Source organism: Lepus europaeus, chromosome 21 (genome assembly GCF_033115175.1).
Source record: "Lepus europaeus isolate LE1 chromosome 21, mLepTim1.pri, whole genome shotgun sequence".
NCBI lineage: Eukaryota > Metazoa > Chordata > Mammalia > Lagomorpha > Leporidae > Lepus > Lepus europaeus.
In genome coordinates, this window is record NC_084847.1 from 23975495 (window position 1) to 24001213 (window position 25719).

Here is a 25719-nt window from a genome sequence, read left to right on the forward strand (position 1 = left end):
TCCTATGTTGTGTATCCTGTGTTTTGTAGCCTGTGTCCTGTACCCTGTGTCCTATAGCCTGTGGCCTTTGTCCTTTGGCCAGTGTGGTGTGTTCTATGGACTCTGTCCTGTGTCCTATAGCCTGTGCCCTGTAGTCATTGTCCTAAGTCATGTAACCTGTGTCCTGTGTCCTACATCCTGTGTCCCTTAGCCTCTGTCCTGTAACCTGTGTCCTGTAGTCATTGTCCTATGTGTCCTGTAGCCTGTGTTCTATATCCTGCATCCTCATCCTTTTGCCTATTCATGTAGCTTTTGTCCTGTGACCTGTAGCCTGTGTCCTGTGTCTTGTAGCCTGTATCCTTTAACCTGTGTCCTGTGTCCTGTAGTATGTGTCCTGTGTCCACTGGCTGTTTCCTTTTGCCTGTGTCCTGTAGCCTTTGTCCTGTGTCTTTTGTCCTATGTTGTGTAGCCTGTATCCTGTAGTTATTGTCCTATGTCATGTAGCATGTGTCCTGTAACCTGTGGCCAGTGTCCTCTGGCCTGTGGCCTCTGTATTGTAGCTTGTGTCCCCTAGCCTGTTCCTATTTTCTGTAGCCTGTGTCCTGGGCCTGTGTCCTTTAACCTGTGTCCTGTGTCCTGTAATCTGTGTCCCGTGTCCACTGAACTGTTTCTTTTAGCCTGTCTCCTGTAGCCTTTGTCCTGTGGCCTGTGTCCTATGTTGTGTAGACTGTGTTTTGTAGCCCATGTCCTGAGGCCTGAGTCCTGTGTTCTGTAGCCTGTGTCCTATGTCCTGCAGCCTGTGGCCCTTGTCCTTTGGCCAGTGTGGTGTGTCCTGTGGCCTCTGTCCTGTGTCCTGTAGCCTGTTTCCATGTCCTTTAGCCTGTGTCCTGTAATCTGTGTCCTGTATCCACTGACCTGTTTCCTTTTGCCTGTGTCCTGTGTTTTGTGGCCTGTGTTGTGTAGCCTATGTCCTGTAGCCTAGGACCTGTGGCCTCTGTCCTGTGTTGTGTAGCCTTTGTCTTATAGTTTTTGTACTGTGTCCTCTAGCCTAGGTCCTATAGCCTGTGTCCTGTAGCCGGTTTCCTGTATCCTGTGTCCTTCAGCCTGTGTTGTGTAGCCTGTGTCCTGTGTTGTATAGCCTGTAGCCTGTGTCCTGTGTCCTGTAGCCTGGGTCCTGTGGCCTTTGTCCTGTAGCTGGTGTCCTGTTTTCTGTAGCTCTGTTGTGTTCTGTAGCCTGTGGCTTGTGGCATGTGGCCTCTACTCTCGGTCGTGTTGCTTGTGTCCTGTAGTCTGTGTCCTATTTCATTTAGCCTGTGTCCTGTAACTTGCGTCCTGTGTTCTGTAGCCTGTGTCCTGTGGCCTTTGGCTGTAGCTGGTTTCGCATTTCCTGTAGCCTGTGTCCTGGAGATGGTTTCTTGTAGCCTGTGGATTATATCATTTAGCAAAGGTCCTGTGTCCTGTAGCCAGTGTCTGTGTCCTGTGTCTTGTAGCCTAGTCCTGTGGCATTTGTCCTGTTTCCTGTATCCTGTGGCCTATGTCCTATAGCCTGTGTCCTCTGTCCTGTAGCCTGTGTCCTTTTTGCCTATTCATGTAGCCTATGTCCTGTAGTCTGTTTCCTGTTGCCTGTGTCCTGCATCCTGTAGCCTGTCCCTGTGTCCTGTAATCTGTGCCCTAGGTCCACTGGCCTGTTTCCTTTTGCCTGTGTCCTTTGGCTTTTTGGCTTTTAGCTTTCGTCCTGTGACCTCTGTCCTGTGTCATGTAACCTATGTCCTCTAGCCTCTCCCTGCGTCCTATAGTCTGTGTCCTCTTTGTCCTGTAGCTGCTGTCTTTTTTTGTATCCTGTAGCCGATGCCCTGTATCCTGTGGCCTGTGGCCTCTATCCTATTGCCAGTGTTCTGTGTCCTTTCTCCTGTGTCCTATACCCTGTGTCCGATAGCCTGTGTCCTATAGCCTGTGTGTTACGTCTGGCAGTCCTTGTCCTGTGATCTATGTTCTGTGGACTCTCCTGCTGTCAGTGTTTGTGTCCTTTAGCCTGTGTCCTGAGTCCTGTGGCCTCTGTCCTGTATCTCATATCCTGTTTCCTGTATCCTGTGTCCTGTTTCTTGAAGCTGGTTTCTTGTATCCTGTGTCCTATGTCCTGTAGCCTGTGGCCTTTGTCCTGTGACTGGTGTGGTGTGTCTTGTGGCCTCTGTACTGTGTCCTGTAGCCTGTATCCTCTTCCTTTAGCCACTCTGTGTAGCCTGTGTCCTGTGTCCTGCAGCTTGTGTCCTGTTGCCTGTGTCCTATAGCTGGTGTCGCGTAGCCTGTGCCTTGTGTCCTATAGCCCGTGTCCTTTAACATGTGTCCTGTGTCAACTGGCCTATTTCTTTTAGACTGTGTCCTGTAGCCTTTGTCCTGTGTCTTTTGTCCTGTGGCCTGCGTCCTGTGTTGTGTAGCCTGTGTCCTCTAGCCCGTGTCCTGTAGCCTGTGTCCTTTAGCCAATGGCCTATGTCCTGTAGCCTGTGTCCTCTGTCCTGTGTCTCTTAGCCTGGGTCCTGTGCCCTGTAGCCTGTGTCCTGTGACCTATATCCTGTAGCCTGTGTGCTCTGTCCTGCAGCCCATGGTCAGCTAAGCCACTCAGGAAAGGCTGCTTGGCTACTTCCCACAGTCATGAGAAATAAGGCTGGGCTGCCAATATTCTGCCTTTGATATTTACAGGCAGGGCCACTGAAGCTGGTGGCTCATTTGCTTCTTGGGTACAAAAGTACATGAGCAGTGTCACCTGGCTGCTTTTAGGGAGACAGGCAAATGGGCAAAGTCACCTGACTGCTTTCTGAAGGCCTCTACAAGCCAAGCCACTCAGGATGTGTGCATCCTAGGTTCTTTCCAGAGCAATGGGAGGGGGAGCGGGGCTAACTGGTTTACAGGGCTGGGTCAGCTGGGCTCTTGGAAGGAAGCCAGATGAAAGGCTCTCAACAAAGTTGTGTGCAGCAAGAGCCTGATGTGAAGAGGGCAAAATGTAAGCTAGGATCTATCTCTAAGGCCATGCAGCAGTGTGATACTCCTGTAGGTCCCCACATTGGGCTCAGCTTCTATGAGAGCCTCATCATTTTTAGAAAATATTTGCCATATAATTTAATTGAGTCAATAAATGTTTGCATACTAATCAATCAAATCATTTATGAAGTGATATTTGATATGTCATTCTCTCATTTTCTATAAAATCTACACTTTACACTCAGAAAATGGTACTGAAATTATACCATTTACCCCAAAATTATTCACTGTGACTTCCTATTAATAACTTTAATAAACCATAAAATCAGAATATTAACATTTACATAATCCTACTGCTATTAATTATCTACTTCTCTTCTATAATATATAAACACATACTTATGTATTTAACTACATATGTGCATATATATTGTGTATACACATATATATCATCAGTATTTCTGTATCTTTAGCTTGTAAGAGACTGTTTTCAACACAGCATTAATTTTGCATTTCTGCTCTTTAATTTACCCCTATCATTTTAGAACATGGATATTTCTAGATGTTATGGTAAGCACATTTTATCTATTGATGAATTAATGGTTACAGAAGTCTTCCTAGTTTCCAGTATTATTTCAGTTTCAAAATCTTTCTATTTTGCTCAACAATGAACACAAGGCAAGAGGGCTTTGGTATCTTGCCCTATATGATACAGTCTATAAGAATCAGAATCAGGAATTCAGACTTACATATACAGATGATAGATTTCAACCCATTAATACTCCATCTGTTTTCTTCCTATATCCTTCTTCCTTTCAACTAGCTTCAGTGGTTTTCAGGGATAAAGATTATTTATCTCAAAGGCAAAGTTACAGACAGAAAGGGAACAGAGGAAAGAGATAGAGACAGAGAAGTCTTCCATTCAATAGTTCACTCCACAAATCTCTGCAAAGCCTTGGGCTGAGCCAGGCCAAAACCAGGAGCCTGGAACTCCATCATGGCCTTTCAGGAGGGTAGCAGGGGAAAATTACTTGTGTCATCTACTGATTTCCCAGGTGCATTATTAGCAGGGAGTTCCATTGGAAGTGGAGCAGCCAGGATTTGAACTGGTGTCCCTATGAGATGTTGGCACTACAGGTGATAACTTAACCCACTGCACCACAATACTAGCTCCATGTGGCCTATTTTTGATTCAAATATCTCAATCTGTTTTGTGTGCGTGTATGTGTGTGTGTGTGTGTAACACCCTAAAAGTCCTTAGTCATCTTGAAAACAAGGTAAAAATCTCAGACACTTCTGACTTTCCATTTTAATAATCATATGTACTAGACAAAAATTTGATGAAGATAAATGGAAACTTATGGAGAGGTGGATGGAAAAGGCATGTTTAAAGAAAGCCTCTCTGCCACTTATGTGGATACCTGGAGATGTGAAGGTGTCATTAATGGAAAGAAAATTTTCCTTAAAAATGAGATGCAGAGGAAGTATTCATGGAACAATTAGAAAAGCCTTGCATTGACTAAGGTTAAAGAGTTGTAGAGGGATACAGATGTGGAGGTGGGGAGCAGCCAGGTCAGGCAGGTGTGGTCACTAATGTATGGTTACACTGAAGAAATTAGTGGAGGCTTAAATTTGGGTTTTCACTAATAATTTGGTTCAAGATACAGTAATTTTGATATTTTACAAATGGAAAGGGTACATCAACATTGGTTTTATAAGGCTGTAGTTGAAAGAGGAATATTGGTATTGAGAAAAATTAGCCTGCAAATAATATGTAAAACCAAGGATAGTATCTGTTCACCTAAGGAGTTGGGATGGACACAGAAATCTATTCAGAGCAATTGAGGAATAGTGATGGGAATAAAAAGAAAGTGTGTTATGGTGTACAACACAGCGCAGGTTGCCACATGCTTTTGTACTAATGGCTAGTGTTAACAGAAGGGTGCCTGCCATTACACAATCTGGAAGTCATGGGTGAAGTTCCTAAGAACCATTTCCTTGAGGTGATCAGGACAGTAGTTAATAGAAGTGGGAAGCAAGTGAGAACATATAGATGCTGAGTGTCTTCAGGTCCTTTGATTTTTTTTCCCACATAAAGGTGCAGAAAATAAAGTCAAGATATGCAGATCTGAGTGAATTTCTACAGAACTGTTTTCTTCAAGTTGAGGTTATTAAAGAGTAAGAGGGACTATCATTGACATTTGATCCTTGCAAATTGAAGTATCATTTCAGGAATGCTGATTCAGAAAAAAATAACCTTTTATCTATCTTTAATCCCTTTGTGAAATGAGAAAGGATTTAGTACTTCCAAAGAGCTATGTAAGAATAAACTATATTTAACTATGAGAATGCACATTCATATGACAGGAACTATATATAAAGATTCACTTCACCAATTTATACCAAAACAAAAATAAAATAAAAACACTGGATAAATAATGTATCCTGGGAGATTACAATAAGCAGTACAATATGCCCACTTTAGTTTCAAAATAGAATTGATTTTTTAAAAAAATTTTAACATAGAAAAACTTGTATGAGAATAAGTGGCAATGCTATCAGATCATAGTAGTCTATCTAAATAAACTTTATTTTTGAACTCCATTATCCACAAACATTTCAAATACACTCATATGCACACACATCAATTTTCTTCAATGAATTATTACTATTTTAAATTTTGCTGAAATATTTGTTCATGAACCTTTCATGTAATGATTCACCTACATAACACTGAGAGGTCTAGCTTGTGTTTCTATAAGTGCATGCATAATAGCTCACATCCATATCCACCTCACATATTTTCTCCAGCTGAAAAAATATGCACAACACAGAGGGAAAAAACAAATATTTAAAAATTAAATAAAAGTATGACTAGCCCCTCAAAGTCACATTAGAATATTAATTTTCCAAGATTTACTGATACATGATTGACAAGTAAACATTGTATATATGTAAAATGTAGGATGTGATGATTTGATTTTATGTTTGCATAGCAAAATCATTACCAGAGTCAAAGTAATTAACATGTTCATCACTTCACATGGTCACTCCTCTTTGTTTCTGTGATAATAGTTACAAACTCTCTTAACAAATTTCAAGTATAAATTACATTAATATTAACTATAGCTACCATATTATGCATTAGATTCCCCAGTCTCATTGCTTTCTATTTATTTATTTATTTTGACATGCAGAGTGGACAGTGAGAGAGAGAGACAGAGAGAAAGGTCTTCCTTTTGCCGCTGGTTCACCCTCCAATGGCCGCTGCGGCTAGCACATCGTGCTGATCCGAAGCCAGGAGCCAGGTGCTTCTCCTGGTCTCCCATGCGGGTGCAGGGCCCAAGGACTTGGGCTATCCTCCACTGCACTCCCTGGCCACAGCAGAGAGCTGGACTGGAAGAGGAGCAACTGGGACAGAACTGGTGCCCCAACTGGGACTAGAACCCAGGGTGCCAGCACCACAGGTGGAGGATTAGCCTATTGAGCTGTGGCGCTGGCCTCTCATTGCTCTTATCACTGAAAGTTTGTGCCTTTTGATGGAAATCTCATTTTTCCCACTCTCCAATATTATTAACCATGTTTTTTCTGATTCTGTAAGCACAAAATTTTTTATATTCCATAAATATGTGATATCATAAAGTATTTCTATGTTTGGCTAACATTGCCTATTGCAATTTGCTTTGAGTCCATCCATATTGCTGCAAATAGCAGCATATTCTTCCTATTGAATGATGAATGATACTCCCTTAAACACACACACACATGTGTGTCTATCTCATTTTCTTTACCAACTCATCTATTGATGACCATTTAGATTGTTTACATATCTAAATTATTGTGACTAAAGCTGCTATGAAACATGAGAGTGTTGATATATATTTAAGGTACTGATGCTGGCGCCGTGGCTCAATAAGCTAATCCTCCGCCTAGCGGCGCCGGCACACCGGGTTCTAGTCCTGGTCAGGGTGTCAGATTCTGTCCCAGTTGCCCCTCTTCCAGGCCAGCTCTCTGCTCTGGCCAGGGAGTGCAGTGGAGGATGGCCCAATTGCTTGGGCCCTGCACCCCATGGGAGACCAGGAGAAACACCTGGCTCCTGCCTTCGGATCAGCGTGGTGTGCCGGCCACAGCGCGCCAGCTGCAGCGGCCATTGGAGGGTGAACCAACGGCAAAGGAAGACCTTTCTCTCTGTCTCTCTCTCACTGTCCACTCTGCGTGTCAAAAAAAAAAGTACTGATATCATTTCTTTTGAATATGTGCCAGAAATGCAATTGTAGGGTCCCATGGCAGTTTTATTTGGGGAAATCTACTATTTTTGATAATAATTATAATAATTTATAATTCCATCAACTATGTAATCCTATTTCTTTATGAAATGGTTTGCCCATCATAGTTATTTATATTTGTTTTTATTCTTGCACAAATACACTTTATGATTTTTATTGTATAAAGTGGTCAGTGAAATGATCTGTCATTTTTATGTTTCTCAAATAAATTATCTTTGCAAAAATCAATAAATATAATAAATATTTAAGCTTTATTACACAATCATATTTTGGCATTTTAATGATTTGAAATTATAAATATTAGAAAATTTTAAAAATGTATTTATTTACCCAAAAATGCAGAGTTACAGAGAGGCAGAGAGCAAGAGAGAGAGAGGTTCTCTCCCCAAATGGCAATAATGGTCAAAGCTGAATCATGTCAAAGCCAGGAGCTTCTTCTGAGTCTCCCACGTGGGTACAGGGGCCCAAACACTTGGGCTATGTTCCACTGCTTTCCCAGGCACATTAGCAGGGAGCTAGATCAGAAGTGGAACAGCTGGGACTCAAACCAACTCCTTTATTTGATGTTGGTGTTGCAAGCTGTGGCTTTACTCACTATGCAACAGCACCATCCCCAAATTAGGAATCTGATCTCTTGATGTTTCAGCATTCAAGATTATGGCACTCAACATTGTCCTTGGGCTCATACCATTTTGGGTATCCAGTAACAATTTATTGTTGCTAGGGTTATTTTTAACACTTTGGGCTTCTAGTCTTTATACTAAGATTGATTTTTACTTATATTTTCATATGCTTTCATGTTATTAGAATCCTTTCCTTTTTTGTCAAATAATGTAATGCTTTATTTAATTACCAATAATAACGTTTTATAGAAAGGGAACTATAATATTACACAGCAAAGTACGGCTGCAAAACCTCAAACTAGATGGGAATGCTTAATTTAGGTCACCATGCCAGTGCCTGGCTTAACAGGCTAATCCTCTGCCTTGCGGCGCCGGCACACCGGGTTCTAGTCCCAGTTGGGGTGCCGGATTCTATCCCCATTGCCCCTCTTCTAGGCCACCTCTCTGCTATGGCCCGGGAAGGCAGTGGAGGATGGCCCAAGTGCTTGGGCCCTGCACCCGCATGGGAGACCAGGAGAAGCACCTGGCTCCTGGCTTCGGATCAGCCCAATGTGCCGGCCGCAGCGGCCATTGGAAGGTGAACCAATGGCAAAAAGGAAGACCTTTCTCTCTGTCTCTCTCTCTCTCACTATCCACTCTGTGTCAAAAAAAAATTTTAGGTCACCAAAAGTAATGTCTCCCAGAGATGCAATCAAGACAAAGCAAAGGTATAACTGCACATTTGCCATCAATTGCAATTCCCTCTGAAATACTTTGAGATTACATTTTGACCCCGGGTACAAACTAATATTTGTTAGAATTATTCAGCCTCATCACAAGAATGAAAATAGTTGTCAAAAATGTTTTTAATGCTAAAAAGTAACTAAAAAGTTGTTCTTTGCTAACAACTAATTGCAATGCCTACCAAAACAGCCTAATGCAAGTATACTTTCATGAACGTTTTGCAGTTAACACGGCTGCTCATTTCTTGCCCTCACAGATGGTCTTTGCAGTGTCTAAGCATGTTCAGGCACACAAGAAGTAAATCTTAACAGAAACAACTAGGGTAACTCAAATAACAAGGCCTGCCTCTGCCAGAGCTCCCTGAGTAGTCATGGCATTTGCACTCTAAGCGAAGAAGCTTATTGTTACCAGCAACACAATAATAAATTGCCCTGGGGTTCTTAGTGCTGTAGTGTGCCTCACAGGCAGCAATGTAAGCTGACTCTGGGAAGAAGTCATCATGGTATTCTGCCACAAATCTCAGAAAGAGATCAAAGTGCTTCAGTAAAGCCTTCAGATTCTTATCAGAAAAGGACATCTTTCCAGGGATTTCTGGGAGTTTTGCAAACAAGCGCAGCAAATGTTGTGTCCATAAATGTAAGAGGGTGGAAGTAGCTTGTCACCTGGTGGGTAGTTGTCAGGAACAAGCTTCCAGGAAAGAGCCTCGTTTATTTCATTAGTTCTTCTCCCTTCAAAGCCAGCAAGCACACCACTCCCTTCCTTGCTAGGAGTCAGAGGAATAGGCGAGGGTGATCTGCTGTGCACAGGTGTCTTCTTTTCCAGGTGCAGGAACAGCTTGGGCATGCTGGCGGACGTGTCCAGCTGTCGGCGCTTGGGTCAGGCACTGCTCTCAGACAGCCTGTCACAGTAGGTGCCGTGATGCATGGATCATCTCAGAGACTGTAAGGCTTCCGGCTTGACTTTGCGCCTTTTAGGGGTGGCCGGTTCACCCGCAACTGGCTGACTCTCTGTGGACTGTGGTGTGAATGGATTCAACAGAGGTGGGCTAGGAGACAGCTCCTCCTGGCTCCTATTTGTGGCAATTTCCTTCATTGGAAGAAAAAATTTAGATGAAGTCACCTTTTTATACTGAACTTGTCCATATGGACAAAGCAAAACCAACGGGAGAATATAATCAAAGGTTATCCTTAAGCCATCCACCATCTCCTTACACAGGTCAACATTCTTTTCTGCTGGGATATAGTGCACATTCATGCTGGCGTGCACCATAGCGTGATGGTGACGAGGCTTCTCGTTGGCAGAAAAGGCTGCATTGGTAGCAAAATGCTTCACATAGGATTCCAAAATAGTTATGATGTTGGTCTGGCATGGAAGTTTCACCAACCCTTTCCTCCTGTTAATACAGTAACAGTCATCCTCCAGCTGCTTCTTCAGAACGTCAGGGATTTCTAGAGTTATTGTTCTTTCTTCCATTTCTCTCTGTTTGCAGCTCCAGTTCTTTCTCAGCCTTCTCTTCAATACCATTTTCCACTTTCTTCACTTATTTATTCACCCTTTTCTTCCCCACTGTCACCAGAAGAACCGCTTATTGAGTTTTCATCATTTTCATCTTTTTCTTCAACAGGGAGACTTTTTAAGACAGAGTCAATACCAGGCAATGAATGTGTAGCGCTTCTTCTTTCTTCCTGTGCTTCTCAGGCGAGCTACAGATTTTCTTGCCAATTTCCGCTGTAATCTGCGATTTTCATCAGTATCATGTAGTGCATGATCTTCCACTGCCCATCTATCCCAGCTTCTACTCCAACCATTAAAATTGATCAGATATTCTGGGATCTTTCTGCCTTTTTCGTCTTTTCCAACAATAACATCGACAATCTGGGTCCGATGGGCAGGGTGTCCCTCTGGAGCCCAGGAGATGCTGGGCCTCCTGGCATAGAGATTTAACGTGAAAGCTGAGCTGTACGGTGGCAGGCCATCATCAAGGACGGCCTATGCCGCTGTCGCCTACACAAACTGTCAACTGGGCTTGCGAATGCAACTGGCAGTCGGGGACTGAAGCGCTACTAGCATCCTTTCATTTTAGCTAAAATCACTCATTTTGTCTTTTCTTGTAAGGAAGATCTAATGGTGATGAACTCTCTCAGCTTTTGTTGAGCTAGGTAGTAGTTACCGCTTCTTCACTTACGAAGAACAACATTGACTGGTATTAGATTATTTCTTTCAGCACTTTGGGAATATCATCCTACTCTTAGCCTGCAAGATTTCTCTAGAAAAATCCACCATTAATCTAACACAATTTACCTTGTGTGTGTGTGCATATATATATATATATATATATATATGTATATATATACTCACTGCTTTCACAATTCTCTTTGTCTTTCATTTTTGGGCATTTAACTATCATGTGTTTGGTCAAGTTCTCTTTGGTGGAAATTCTTTGAGGACTTTCATACTTCACATCCCTGGGCAACCATACCTATCCCAAGATTTTATATTTTTCAGCCATTATGTCTTTCATTAAACTTTCATTTGTGTATCTTCTGTTCTTTCACGAATCCCAAACCATCTTGGTTGTTGTAGGTTTATTGTAAGTCTTGAGACGCAGTATTGTGATTTCACCCAGTTCATTGTTAACATTGTGGACATGATAGTCAATTGTATGAGGTTTTCCTGATTACAGTCAGGTTTGTTTTTTTCTCAAAAACCTCTTGCTGGAATTTTTATTTAGAGTATCTTAAACCTATAGAACCATTTTACAAGATGTGGTATCTTAATAATATTCAACCTTCCAATCCTAAGCACAGTGAATTTACTTAGATCTTTAGTTTCCTTCATCAGCCTGGCCCATTGGGTCTCCCTGAGGGCAGATCACTGTACAGAGCTGCCTGTAATAGGCCTGCCACCTATCTTTACATTGCTTCTGATGTCCAGTTTTCTTTTCCTCCTGGATCTTATTAAAGTAGACCAGAGAATGCAAGTCAAGGGGGTGCTCAGTCCCACTTCTAATTTTTGTTGTCTACACTAGAAGTCCAGAGTTATAGGCATGTTTCTTATGAATTATTTAGCTGGGCTGAGTTACTCTGATTTCTGAACATGGTTGACCTTTAACATAACTGACTTATGTCCTTACCCAAATAGCTATGCAAGGATACTGCCAGACTGTCACTACAAAATCTTACCAGTTACCAGCCATGCTTAAAAAACCTTGCACCACCAGAGGCAAAACAGATATGTTACTGTGTGTGGTGTTGCCTGGCAGCAGCTTTAATTTTCTACACTAGTCTTTAATCCAAGTAATTAAGTAATCTCACAAGCAATAATCATATATGGCAATAGGGTCAAAAAAGCAGGGCAGTTCTTTCATACACAAACATTTTAAGAGTAATATCAAATGAAAACTTAGCAAGCAGATTCACTTATTAGACAACAACTTAGGAAAACACCTACCAGAAAGTCCAATGTCCTTCACAAATTTTAAGAATACATGTACTCAGAAACATCTCTTAAATACCTAACATGGTGTAGCTTGTTTAACCAGCAAATTTAAGCACAAGTATATAAAATATTTTCAGGTTTCTTTTTCTTTTAACAAGTTTACAGAGATTTAGGTTACACGAATTTTTGATCACCTTTAGCCTTTTACGGGAAACATTCTGTTACAGATTACAATATAATCAAGCTCTACAGCAATATGTAACACTTGAAATAACTTTCTTGTATACGGAACATTTAGACCAGCAGAGACATACATACATAAATGATACAGAGGAGTGTCGGGGTTAGTGGCCCTGGCCATGAGATGCAGCAGGCTGAGGCTGTCCCTTATCTAATCCTGTTTCCTGTGTCTATTGTTCTGAAGCCACAAGACTCTTCGTCCCACATTCCTGCAAGCAGGATGTGACTTCTGATGAAGGTTTATGATGTTCTTTGCTCTATCAGCAGAGCTTGTACCCTGATCTTTGCTACCTTGTAAACTTGTTTTGTTCCTGTGCTATGCATGATTGCACACAATGAATGTTATCTGTATGGGGCCTGGGGTATATATCCTTGTCTTTCTGTGTGCTCGGGGCTGGAGGCTGAAGAGTTTCCCCAGGGAGATGGCCTCCAGTCCCTCGTCGCCGCGCCCCCTACCTTGGCCTGGAACGTGATGAGGCAATAAACGTGGTGATGAATTGACTGAGTGCTGCGTCTCCATGTGGTTTGTCGGGTGGCCTCTGACAGAGGAGTTGATTAGATAGATGCATTTAGTTTCATAGCAAACTACAGTGTCATATACATCAGAACAATAAAGCAGTTTCAGTGATAGTTGTTAGAATCTTTAACCTTTTTTATAAATCACCAATTGATTTGAATTACTTTCTGATCTTAGGAACCTCAGTTAACTATACTTTTTTCCAGTTGGTACCTGTAATACATTATTGGCTTTATCAGTTTACAGAGTCATCCCAAAGTACTGAATACAATAGATGTAGCTGGAAAAAGTCCATTGAAACTTATAGGAGGACAGTTAAACACAGAACCAACAATGCTTTAGTTTTAGGAGCAATAAATCTGATATACAAAACTGTGGATGACAAAAGACCTTAAGTTGTCATATTTAAAATTACAAGCTTGTTAACCAAGAAGAGACACTTGTTTACTTTACATAGCATTTTTGAAAGCACCTGAAGGATTTTACAAGGCACACTTAACTCTTTTAGGCCTCTGGGGCCCCTTCACCAAGATGACTATTATGTTTAGTAACACTAGATTACCAGACTTCATAATTTTCAGACATTTGTATCAATACTATCCAAATTTTTTTTCTTATAACTTTTTGTGACTTTTACACACCCTCTTTAACTTACTTGAAACATTTTATTTTTATACTTGTGATGTTTTTCATCTGTCAATTTTCTTGCTTTACATTTTGAAATAACCTATTAAAATATTTAAATCAAGACAACATTTTTAAACAAGGTAACACATCAAATTTCAGCATTAATTACTTTTAAGTGATGTTGAACTATTTTTATATGGATAATCTATGAAAACACGTTAGCAAATTCAAGTAGTTTTTCTATAGAACATAAGATGTTGAAAGCACCAAAGTTTACATTTAGACACTTACCTCATTTGTCTTTACCCAATTTAAATTAGCAGTTACACCTAAATGACTTAAGATGTTGATATTATATATCTCTATCTGAATTTAATTAAAATTAAAATTGTATTTATATAAAACAAGTGCTAATTACCTATTACTATTTCACTGAGTACTGACCACCCAGAAATTTGTTAAAACAAATTGCAAAATAAGTTCAGCAAGCTACAAAGCATTATCTTCTGGCTTGCATGAGATAAGAGAAGAGCCATCAGAAGGGTGGGATACCTGATTTGTTTCATTGGTAAGACAGGGAGAGTAGACTTTGGACCAGACCTGGTTCTAAGGTAAAGTTCAAATTCTGAGATAAGGCAAGGGGGAGGAGAGTTACCCAGTCCACGCCAGTCTCTAAGGCCAAATTCGAATTTTGTGCCAATCTTGCGTGCTGCCACTTTGAGACCAGCCAACAGAGCCTGGCGGTAGACATGGAGTCTTTCCTTTACAGAAATTAACCCAATTGTAATTGTCCTTTTTAACATTTACATTGTTCCAACATGCCAGAGGCTGTTTACCTTGGAGACCTGCAGTAGATATGGGTATGGCCTGGTGGAGATTTACACCCTCTTCCCCAGATTTTTGAGGGCCAGCAAGAGCTCACCAGATGCCGCAGCCGGCCCCCAGGGCTCCTGCTGGCTTCTGCGCGCTTCACTGAATTTTACTTTGACATTCAGAGCACTGGGCAGAAATCACATTGCGTCAACACCTGCCACCGGCCCTCACTATGCTTTGTTTTAATTAAACAGTTGGAATCCTCTGGTCCGCACCAGTTCTAAGTTGGCTGCTAGGCGTTGGCCAAGGCGAAGCACCTGGCAGAACTGCGGCCCCAGGAGCGGACCCAGGGCAGGGGGAGACTGCGCGGCACCACAGCGCCAGGGGAAAAGGAGAGGAACAAACACGGGGCCGTACAGAATTTCCACGGACAGATTTACATGGTCATATTACAGAAGGTCTTGACTGCTCCGAGGGCGAACCTCCGAGAGTTTGAAGGAGATCAAAGACCTTACAGATGGGACGAGAACTCTGCAGCAGTCCTTCTTCATCCCCAGATACAGATTGGATCTTTCCAGGTGCCCAGATACTCCACTCCTTTTTACAACTGCTCACTAAACATGGGTTCCAGATTGCCCCTGAAAAGGTTCAAAAGGTACCCCCCTTTAAGGTTCTTAGGGCTGTCTTAGAACTAGATACGGTCTCCCCCACTTGACCGTAGCTTCAAATCCAACAAACCTATTCTTTATCTCAGCTACAAAAACTCGAGGAAATTAATTGGATGAGACCTTGGATCCCTATTAGTACCATGGAGTTTACTCCCCTGTTTGACCTCCTTAAGGGAGGTACCTTGTATAAGACTATTACTTTAGAAAAAACACACCAACACATTCTCCTTAAGCTCCAACAGGCTATAGATTGTTCCTGCCTGAGGTGTTATGACCCTTCCATGTCCCTATTCTTCTATATCGTCAGCAGAAAATCCCTCATCATGGGCCTTTTGGCACAAGGGGGAGAGCCCATCCACTGGGTTCATCTGTCCGTGGGAGGGGCCCCCGGATCTATGCCGCCCTAGACCACCTTGCTGACTGCATCATAAAGGGTAGGGACCTGTCTAATCGTCTCTTTGGTCATCAGCCACATACCCTTGTACCGTTTCGGTTGACTAATTTCGAGTAGTTACAACAAAACAATACCCGCATTGCAATTGCTCTAGAAGGCTTCGTGGGGAAGATTGATTGCCACTATGGCCCCTATAAATGGGTAAACTCTTTCTCCAAACTTGACTGGATACTACCCAAATTATTTTTGGCTGAAGCTGACCCATCCTTTGTTCACTGACAGGGGAAAAATAGGAGCAGCAATTGCCATCTTTCTGCCCCATATGCAGGGACAAGAAGTGCCAAAAACTGTAGTTCATTGTGTTCAAGGGTCGGCCCAATTCAAGGAACTTTATGCCATTGTCCTGGCCTTGAAAACAATACAGGGACCCTTTAACCTGTTTACTAACAGTCTTTACCTGGCCAATCTACTCCCCAACCTCCCTTGTTCACACATTAAACTTGATGATAACCCTACCACTCCTTTAATGATTCAAACCAGAAACTTTCTAAAGTCAAGGACTAAGCCTATATTTTTACAACACCTCCAGGGACATCAACATCTCCCGGGTATTTTGTCTCAAGGTAATGCCATTGTGGATTCATTGGCGTCCTCATCCCAGTGCTACCTTACACAAGATGAGGCTATCTCCTTTCACGACCTTACTCACATCAACTGGAGGGGATTACAACATCGATACCCCCTTGTCCCAACTAAAGAATTAAAAAAAATCGTCTGAACGTTTGTAAGACTTGCTCACCATTCGTACAGCTACCTCCCTCACAGGGGCCTGGGGCCAACCCTCGTGGACTGGCGCCCAACCACCTCTGGCAAACTGACGTCACACATTTCACTTCTTTTTGAAAGCTTAAGTATATTTTTGTAACTGTGGACACCTTTTCTCACGCCTGCTGGGCCACAGCCTACACAGGCGAAAAGGCTAAACATGCTAACAATCATTTATTGCAATGCTTTGCGGTTCTTGGCATTCCTAAACAAATTGAAACTGATAATGGACCTTGTTTTACCAGCACCTCATTTGCTACCTTTCTAAAGTGTTGGGAAATTAAACATGTCACTGGTATCCCCTATAGCCCTATGGGCCAGGCAATCATTGAAAGACAAAACAAAACATTAAAGGCCCAACTTTTAAAACAAAAAGGGGGAGCAACACCCCCTCATGACCAGCTAAAGATAGCATTATACACCTTAAATATTTTAAATTTTTCAAAGACTGACAACTTCCCTCCTTTCCAGAGACACTGGACAACTACTCTTAAGTACTCCACTGTTAAGGTCCAAGGTCCAATGGAGAGACCCACTCATGGGGGCCTGGAGGGGGCCCTGATCCCCTCCTAATGGCAGGCAGAGGCTTTGGATGCGTCTTCCCCCAAAATGAAGACAAGCCCATCTGGGTCCAGGCCAGAGACCTCAAACACCTTCCCCCCACTGACCTTAATGACCTTAACCCAAGAGCCCAGCCCTCTTGAAGCCCTCTCTCTCTCTTTCACAGGAATGATGAGACACCTATGGCTACCTGTTGCAGGGGCGGTCCTCCCAACCCTGCTATTGGAACTGTCCCCCGGTGAGACGTCATCCGGCAGGGGACACTGGGAATATCGGATCTTGGCTATCGGGATCAATCCTCCAGTAGTCCTCAACACTTCCAAATGTACCTCAAAGGAAGTTGAGCTTTACTTTGATGCTTGCCAACCCACCACCAGGTGGGGGTCCTGTGCAGATTGGGAAAAAACTTATGCAACTAACCATAAATACATATGCTAGAAAACATTACAAAAGGGAGATTGTGTGAATAGCCAGGAAGGTATTACCCCTACTGGAGCTGCCCACATTCACACACAGGGGTCGCTTAAGAGTCCTTTAGAGCTAACTCCACCCAACGGGGAGCTCCTGTAAAAGAGGAACTTGCAACCCAGTAAAGTATAAGAAATTCCGATGATCCTAAATGGCTCTCAGGAGAAGATGCAGGAATTTGAGTGGATGGGAAAGGAAGAGACCCATACGGCCTCATTAGAATAATAAAGGGGCCGGCGCCGTGGCTCAACAGGCTAATCCTCCGCCTTGCGGCGCCGGCACACCGGGTTCTAGTCCCGGTCGGGGCACCGATCCTGTCCCGGTTGCCCCTCTTCCAGGCCAGCTCTCTGCTGTGGCCAGGGAGTGCAGTGGAGGATGGCCCAAGTGTTTGGGCTCTGCACCCCATGGGAGACCAGGATAAGCACCTGGCTCCTGCCATCGGAACAGCGCGGTGCGCCGGCCGCAGCGCGCTACCGCGGCGGCCATTGGAGGGTGAACCAACGGCAAAGGAAGACCTTTCTCTCTGTCTCTCTCTCTCTCACTGTCCACTCTGCCTGTCAAAAATAAAAAAAAAAGAATAATAAAGGTATGGATCCCTGCTCTTACTTCCTCCCCCATTGAGGAAGTGCTTCAACAAGCAAAAATACATCCCAGCTAATCAGTAACATGGAAAACAGAAATAGCCCATATCAGTCAATAACCTTTTTGACCTTACTAGAGACGCTTAACCTTACTTACCAGCTGCTTAACACCTCCATGTTACCTGTCCAGCAAGGCTGTTGGCTATGCGTACCTCACCAAAGAAGACCCCCTATTATGCTCTCGTTGGCATGGAGTTAAATGCTAGCTCTCTTCTCCCGTGCCCCCCTGACAAATTCCCTGACCCTTGGGCAGGGGGCGCGTCAACCAACGTCTCAAAAATAGATAATACAGCTGGCACCGCAGCTCAATAGGCTAATCCTCTGCCTGGGGTGCTGGCACACCGGCTTCTAGTCTCAGTTGCTCCTCTTCCAGTCTAGCTCTCTGCTGTGGCCTGGGAGTGCAGTGGAGGATGGCTCAAGTCCTTGGGCCCTGGACCCTCAGGGGAGACCAGGAAAAGCACCTGGCTCCTGCCTTCAGATCAGCGTGGTGCGCTGGCCGCAGCAGCCATTGGAGGGTGAACCAACGGTAAAGGAAGACCTTTCTCTTTCTCTCTCTCTCTCTCTCTCTCTCTCTCTCACTGTCCACTCTGCCTGTCAAAAAAAAAAACATAAAAAATAGATAATACAACTCTACTGCCTAATCGGTCTTACTGCGCACCCGGAAATGCTTCCTTCCAATGCCAGCATCTATTAACCCGTACCATGAGAGGTGATCAAACCTGCTCCCCTGTCTTGTTAGTTCTCCACAGGCTGAAATTGCCTTGGCTACTGAGCCCCTTCCGATTCCCCTCACTGGAAAAGCCCAGATAGCCCGGGCATTGGCCCTTATCCCCTTGCTTGTGGGGTTGGGTGTTTCCGCTGGGGTGGGTACCGGTGTGGCTGGGATCTCCTCCGCCTTTTATCTCAACAACCGATTACATTCTCAGGTTGTCGGGGACCTTCGAGAAATAACCCAATTGCTTAGAGTCTTACAGGAACAGATCTCCTCCCTGGCCTCAGTTGTCCTTCAAAACAGAAGAGGATTGGATGTACTAACGGCAAAGGAGGGTGGCCTTTGTGTCTTCCTCAAGGAGGAGTGCTGCTTTTTTGTTAACCAATCTGGAGTCATCCAGGATTGAATTAAACAACTTCAAGACAGCCTTGAAAGTCGCCGGTGACGCCTAATGGACTCTTATAATGGCTGGAGAGGGATGTGGGGAGGGTGGCTGCCCTACCTCCTGCCGTTGTTTGGTCCAATCACTGCCATAATTGCACTTCTGCTCATAGGCCTCTGTGTGGTTAACACCTTAGGTTCCTTTGTTAGAAAACAGCTTCCTTCAATCCATGTCAACCAGCTGGAAGTCAGGTACCAGGCCCTTGTTAGTCAACAGGATACCCCCCGGGTTTCTAGCCAAACCTCTCCGCTTACCCCCTCATCTCCTAAATAGGGTACTGGTAGCCAATGACAGGTAAGATCCCCCGGGAATGGTCAACCTAAGACAGGATGGTCAGGCGGGCAACTTCCAGCTCCTGGTGGGGACAACATAAGACAGGCACGGTTACCCTAAAAGTAAAAGCAAAGGGGGAGATGCGGGGGGCTCCAACTGAAAAGGAAACAAGGCCACTAAGCCTTTGCTAGAGTTTGCCACACTTCTGCATTCCAGTGACTCAGCGTTTCCAACAACTCAAGTTGTCCCCAGGGGAGGTACCTAGCCTGACAGGAGACTTCCATACAGTATATGTCCTCGGCTGTGATAGGCCCTTGAGGGCGTGCCCAGTCGTGTCCTGCCTGACCTTTCAGCTGGTTGGCTCGGTTCCCTGTGCCTTGGACAGCCCCCTTTTTGTGTCTATAAAAACTTTTCCCCCTCCCAATAAAGTCGAGAACCCGGCTGTGTGCGCCCTGGGCATTGACTGATCTCCTGGCTCTGGTGTGGTTCCTTTGCTGCCCACACTCATCATCCCGCTTGGCCCCCGAGCTCCCTAGGCTGGCCCTGAGGAGCTCCATCGGACCTGCTGCCCCGTAGTGAGCAGCAGGCAGAAGCAGAAATAATGAAGGGTCTGCATCACCCTCACATTATAAAACTTTTGCAGCTAAGGCACACGACAGAGAGAGCCTACACTTTCATGGAGTATGCTATCAGGGGGGACCTTAGGTGGTACATGATAGAGCAAGGCTGCCTACAGGATGAAGAGATACATCGGCTGTTTAACCAAACTTTATTAGTTGTGCATTGCTGCCATGAGCAGTGTATCGTGCACAGATTTAAAGATAGAAAAATCTCCTTCTAGCTGCCACTCTAAATATTAAGTTCACTGATTTTGGGCTCAGTGGCAAATTGGCTGATGGAGAAAACCTGAAAGATTTGTGTGGGACATTTGACTATTGTGCCCCCAAGGAATTCTTAGAGGAGGAGTTCGGTGGGTACAAGGCCGATGTCTGGAGTCTGGGCATGGTCCTGTACACTATGGTGACATGGTCACTGCCTTTTCACGGGGAGGATTTTGTGCAGCTCAAGGAAAACATCTTGTCCGGACACTACCAAATTCTCACCTATGTAAACCTAGAATTTAGTAATCTGTTGGAAAGGTTACTGACCCATGACCCGGAGGTGAGGCCCACAGTGGCAGACACCATGGGCTACCAGTGGCTCAGTGTAGGACATGAAGTACCTGAAACAAGTGAAGAGTTTCTGTTTCTCCCCCAGGAACAGGAAATACAGGAATTCCCAGGGGGCCTATGTTCTCAACTGTGCCTTAAAGAACGGATGACCCCTTGTCTTCTGTGCCACACTGGGTGAAATCCCAACAGCAGGGCTATGGCATACATGAAATACGTGGGCATAGTGAAGTGGAGCCTTTAGTATCTCCTCAGGGTCCTGAAGCTCTAAGGTCTTTTGAGGACCTGGGATTCCAGCTGGACCATAAAGCAGGCTCCCTGCCACTCAGGCTCCAAGCCAGTGCCTTGTCCCCAGGACTTCAGAAGAACCACAACAAAGTGAAGCCCATGCCTCATGCCATCCCCAGTGTTCAAAGCTGTCCCATTCTCCATTGCCTCCAGGGACATTCAGGCTGCAACAGCAGAGCCCGTGAGTGTGCTTCTCTCAGCTCCCAACCACTGATGCTTGCAGAAGATCAATCGGGGCAGAATCCTTGCCAAGGGACTCCCAGTATGAGTAGCAGTGAGTCCTGCAGGACAGATAGTTCCCAACTGGTCATGCTGACAAGGACCCCCCCTGCCTGTGCAGTCCTTAGCCAGGATCCTCTGACCTTCCTCTCCACCACACTGAGCACCAACAGCAGTGAGGATGATTTAGAAGTCAGGAGCTGCTCCCAGGCAGCATCAGAGAAACAGAGCATCCCAGGCAAACAGCAGCAGGAGGAGGAGGAGGAAGAGGAGGAGGAGGAGGCAGGGACCTCAGACACTCAGGCTAAAAAGAGCAAGGGTCACCCGGGGATTGGCAGGAGGATCATCAAATTCTTCACCTGGATGTGTTGTATCCGGCCAGCCCCAGAGGAAAGCCCTTGAGTCCAGAGTAGAAAGTGGCCTCTCAGTAGCCTCTTGGGTAATGCCCAAGAGGAGGGGCCCTTATAGGAGAAGTGAAACAATGAAGGGGTATTCATGGAATCCTGTCTGGGAGGAGGGAAGGTGAGGAGGCAGTAAGAGAAATTATAGGCAGAGAGGGAATATACTGTCCCATTTTTCAGATGGTCAATAAGGTAACATTTTTTCATGGTTAGGGGTCATGACCATTTCCCAAGAGAGAAGACACAAACACGTGGTATTCAATTCTGTTTAGAAAATGAATCCATTAATATCACTCCCTAATTAAACTTCCTGTACCCAGGCCTTATTGGACCCCTCCCTTAGTCCCCCTCCTGGCTAGCAGGAGTATTGTTTTCTCAAGAAAACCTACTTTTGCTTTTGCTCCCCCACCCTCATGATCCATGTTGGGATTATTTACTGCTGTGAGACAAAGAATGGACTTGAAATTCCTGCAGCATCATTGGTGCCATGACTTGGATGGGCTCAGATACATTGGAAAGGTGAGTAAGGCAGACTGTTTCTCTGGTTTTTGTTGAGGGACTATGTAAATATTTAAATATCAACCATACAACTGGTACTCCATATTGCCCACAACCCCAGGGAATGATAGAGCGAGCCAATCAAACATTGAAAATTACAATGGACAAATTTACAGACAAGGTACAGACTATTGAGACTCAATTACAATTGGTACTAATAGCTCTTAACAAAAAAAGAAGGGGAGGATAGGAGGATACACCCCAATGGAGAGATTTTATTATCAACAGTGGACTGCTTCTAATCAAAAGCTAGCATTACAAAAACTACATGCAGAAAAATATTCTTGCTTTTATAGATTACCAAACAGTAAAGACCGGAAAGGGCCCACTGCCATCCTTTGGAGAGGAGAAGGAACAGTAGTCATCGACACATCTGAAAAGGGGATTATTAGCTTGCCCCAAAGACATGTTAGGATAGTTCCAGCTCCAGAAGACACAAGTTAGAGACTGCACAAGAATAGACCACAACCGAATATGTTTAGCTTATAAATTAGAAGATCCATACGAAATCTTCCATGGAAATTTAATGAAAAATTGTATGATCATTGGCCATGGACTAGTGCTATTCTAACAACCAAAGATTCTAGGACTATAATAATAGCAAATGGAAAATACGGGAAATTTGACATGGATGTTAGACCATCAGCAGAGCAACAATGGGTACCTGGAATATATGGGCTTGCTTTGAGGGCAACTAGTTGCTGGTATTGCAAGAAAAGTAAAAACTGGAAAAAGGTGATCAGAACAGGAAAATTGGAAGAAGGTGTGATATGTAGAATATTTTTGGTGTGCTGCTTAACACCTCAAGGAACATTGCAAAGATTGGCAGCCTTAGCGTACACATTGTAACAACCATTGATTTTCCTTTTGAAGCATGGACACATAAAAGAACCCTTGGATATTCTCGCCTATAAGGACATATATAAGTGTTGGTCTTACCTCAAGAATTGGGAATTTCCAATTAGGCACTAATGGAATATCAACTGCAATTATCCTGTCAAAAGAATTCATGTGTTCGTAAGGAATGTAGATACCACTGTCAGTTGTGCTTTTTACAGAAAGAATTAAGGATTTCACATTCCAGAGCTAGGACTAAAGAACTCCAGAGATGGCAACGGCAGCAGCAAATGGAGAAATGTACATTAAAGGAAGAGAAGCAAAAGACCACTATGAACAGTATATACTTAAACAATTAAGTGAGGAAGAAAATCCACCACTTGTAAATCCTTTTGAGGGATTGTCTGAGGACCAACAAGATGAATTAGCAGCCCGACTACAAGAACATCTACAACAGGTAAAAGAAGAACTAAAGAGATGGGACCCAGATAAAGGTAAGTTAATTGAAGGTAAGCAAACACTTAAACAATTTCAAGTATTAGGTAACTTAATGAGATTGTGGGAAAGATCTGAACTACCTATGCTCAGAGCTTATGGATTAATAATGACAATTATCATCCTAATTATATTACCCAGTGTAAAAACAGAAGAACAAGTGTTAGGCTTAGTAGAAAACCCACCAGCCTATACACACCCTGATATTAAAAATGTTCCCTTTACCTGTGAATCAAACATACCAAGGTCAGGATGTGAGCCCACAGAGACTATCCCTCATTAAGACAAAAGTTAAAAATTATACTATTCCATGGGTAACCCATGCTAAGGAATTGGTGGGACCTTGGAGAGATTTAATTGAACCATTTTTCTCTAGCAACTGTAAAAGGTCTGAAATAGAATGCGGTAATTATACTTGTCATGCACACAACAATTATACAAATTGGACATGCAGTGGTGTAGTACCAAAATTGACAGGGCCCTTAAATCTAATAACAAAACAAACTATATCCTTTTGACTGATGCAGGACCCATGGAATGTATAGACATCACAGAGATTAAGAAAAATACCCCCTTAACTTACACAATGAGAGGATGCCCACTGGAAGGAACTATTTATGAAGCATGTGATGAGTTGAAACAAACAATGTTTGAAGCAGGATTAAGTAGACTGTGTGTCAGAAACCCATTTGCATTAATTAAATGCTTAGAATATAAGACATATAGCCTCAGCAGAGATGACAAATTTTACTGGGGAAAGCCTAACTGTACTTCGTGGGCAGCAACAACGTGCACAGAAGAAATACCTTTCTTAGGGCCAGATCTAATCCTACTAGGATTAGAACATTCATATTTAGAACCATATGTTAATAATACTAAGGAGAGGATGGATTACTCAGAATGGGAAACTGCATTTGCCCGTGACACAGATCCCAGTCTTACTATAACAAATATTCAGGGGCATATCAATTGCTCCCGGGGTAGCTGTAAAGGACTCTTTAGTGTGGATGACCTTCAAACAAAACAGGGGAGTCCAAATAGGGGAGGGACAAGAAAAGGATCTAGAGAGAATTAGTCATGTAGAGTGTTCCTTCTATTATGAAAATGAGAGTTACTACCTTAATGAATCAAACATACCCTACAATTTATCAACTCCAGACTTTGGATATAGCATGTATATGAACGAGACATATAAAATACAATGGTCAACAATTCAAGATGAGTTTTCTGTCTCTTTTATTTGTAAAAATGGCTCAGAGCATAGATATATTAGATGCAGACCTCCAAGTAATAATCAGTCAACACACTGTTTTTGGCAGGCAGGATATGAAATGTTCCACAAACATTTTGTAAAAACTCCAGTAAGAGAAGACCCAGGAAACTGTACATGCAGGACCGAAGGGGAGCTATTGTATGCTAGATGCACACACTCATTAGATTCTAAAAAGGAGATCGGTTTTTATATAAGGGACCTGGAATGGCAAGAGAGAATGATAACATTCTTGGTTCCATATATGGTGGGTGGTAAAGGCAACTCCATTCACATATGTACCAGTAAATATGTCTGATTTGACTATACCAATAAAACTGATGTGCAATAAAAAAAGAGACTTTGGAGTAACAGCAGCCATTGTCACTACAGCAGTGTCAGCAGCCGCGGTAGCTGGTGCTGTGACTGAAGCATTGGCTCTAAGCACTACCCAAATACAGGGAGATGCTTTAGAGTCCCTCCTGAAGATAATTCAGGAGCAGCGGGCTCAGCTAGGTGAGCAGTCAGCACTGCTTAAGACACATGCTATGGGGCTCCAGATGCTCGAAGCACGCACGGTAAAAATAGAACAGATAATACCATACTAGGTTTGGAAAGAGAACTCCAGTGTGAAACTATTGGAAGAGTTTGCATTACCACCATTCCGTGGAACAATCTATCCATTCCTAATGCAACACAACTAGCTGATATGTTCAAACACAACCATTCTACCTGGTAAATGCAACCGCTCATCTTGAGGCTAACATTACTAAGAGAGCTCTACATGTCTAATACAGCTTCAAAATACAGCAGCATTTAAGACAGGTCAAGTCAAAACAGTGGAACAAATAAATACTCTGACTGACACAGTTTCCTCTTGGCTTCCATCCTGGAAATGGTTTAAAATAGGAGCAATATTTTGTATAGTCCTTGTATACTTGCCTATCTTACAGCACCTCTTCTCAATTGGACAAAATTTCGCCAAGGGATACCTGGCCTTCCAAGAGGAACCCAGCCCACTGGAAATAGAAGAAGAAGAAGAAGAAAAAGAAGACCTCAAATCTGGAAATCAATCCGGGATATGCTCAAGAATGTTCATCCCTTTGGCCCAACGGCTCAACCGGCTTTACAGGGCTATGAGAGCATTTAAAGCAAAAGAAAAGGAAGGACTGTTAGGGATCAATTTGTGACGAAATGAAACTCATCATTCATCAGGGAAAGAAACTGCACTGTAGCAAAGCTTGCAAGAGGAAACGGCCTAACCGCAAATTGTTGTTATAACTATGTAACCGCTGCT

At 43.4% G+C, this 25719-nt stretch overlaps 1 pseudogene; it reads right to left on the minus strand.

Annotated features, from left to right (window-relative positions):
* Positions 1-8891: 8891 nt before the first annotated feature.
* LOC133750463 (male-specific lethal 3 homolog) lies at positions 8892-14773 on the minus strand (annotated as a pseudogene).
* Between the last annotated feature and the right edge of the window lie 10946 nt (positions 14774-25719).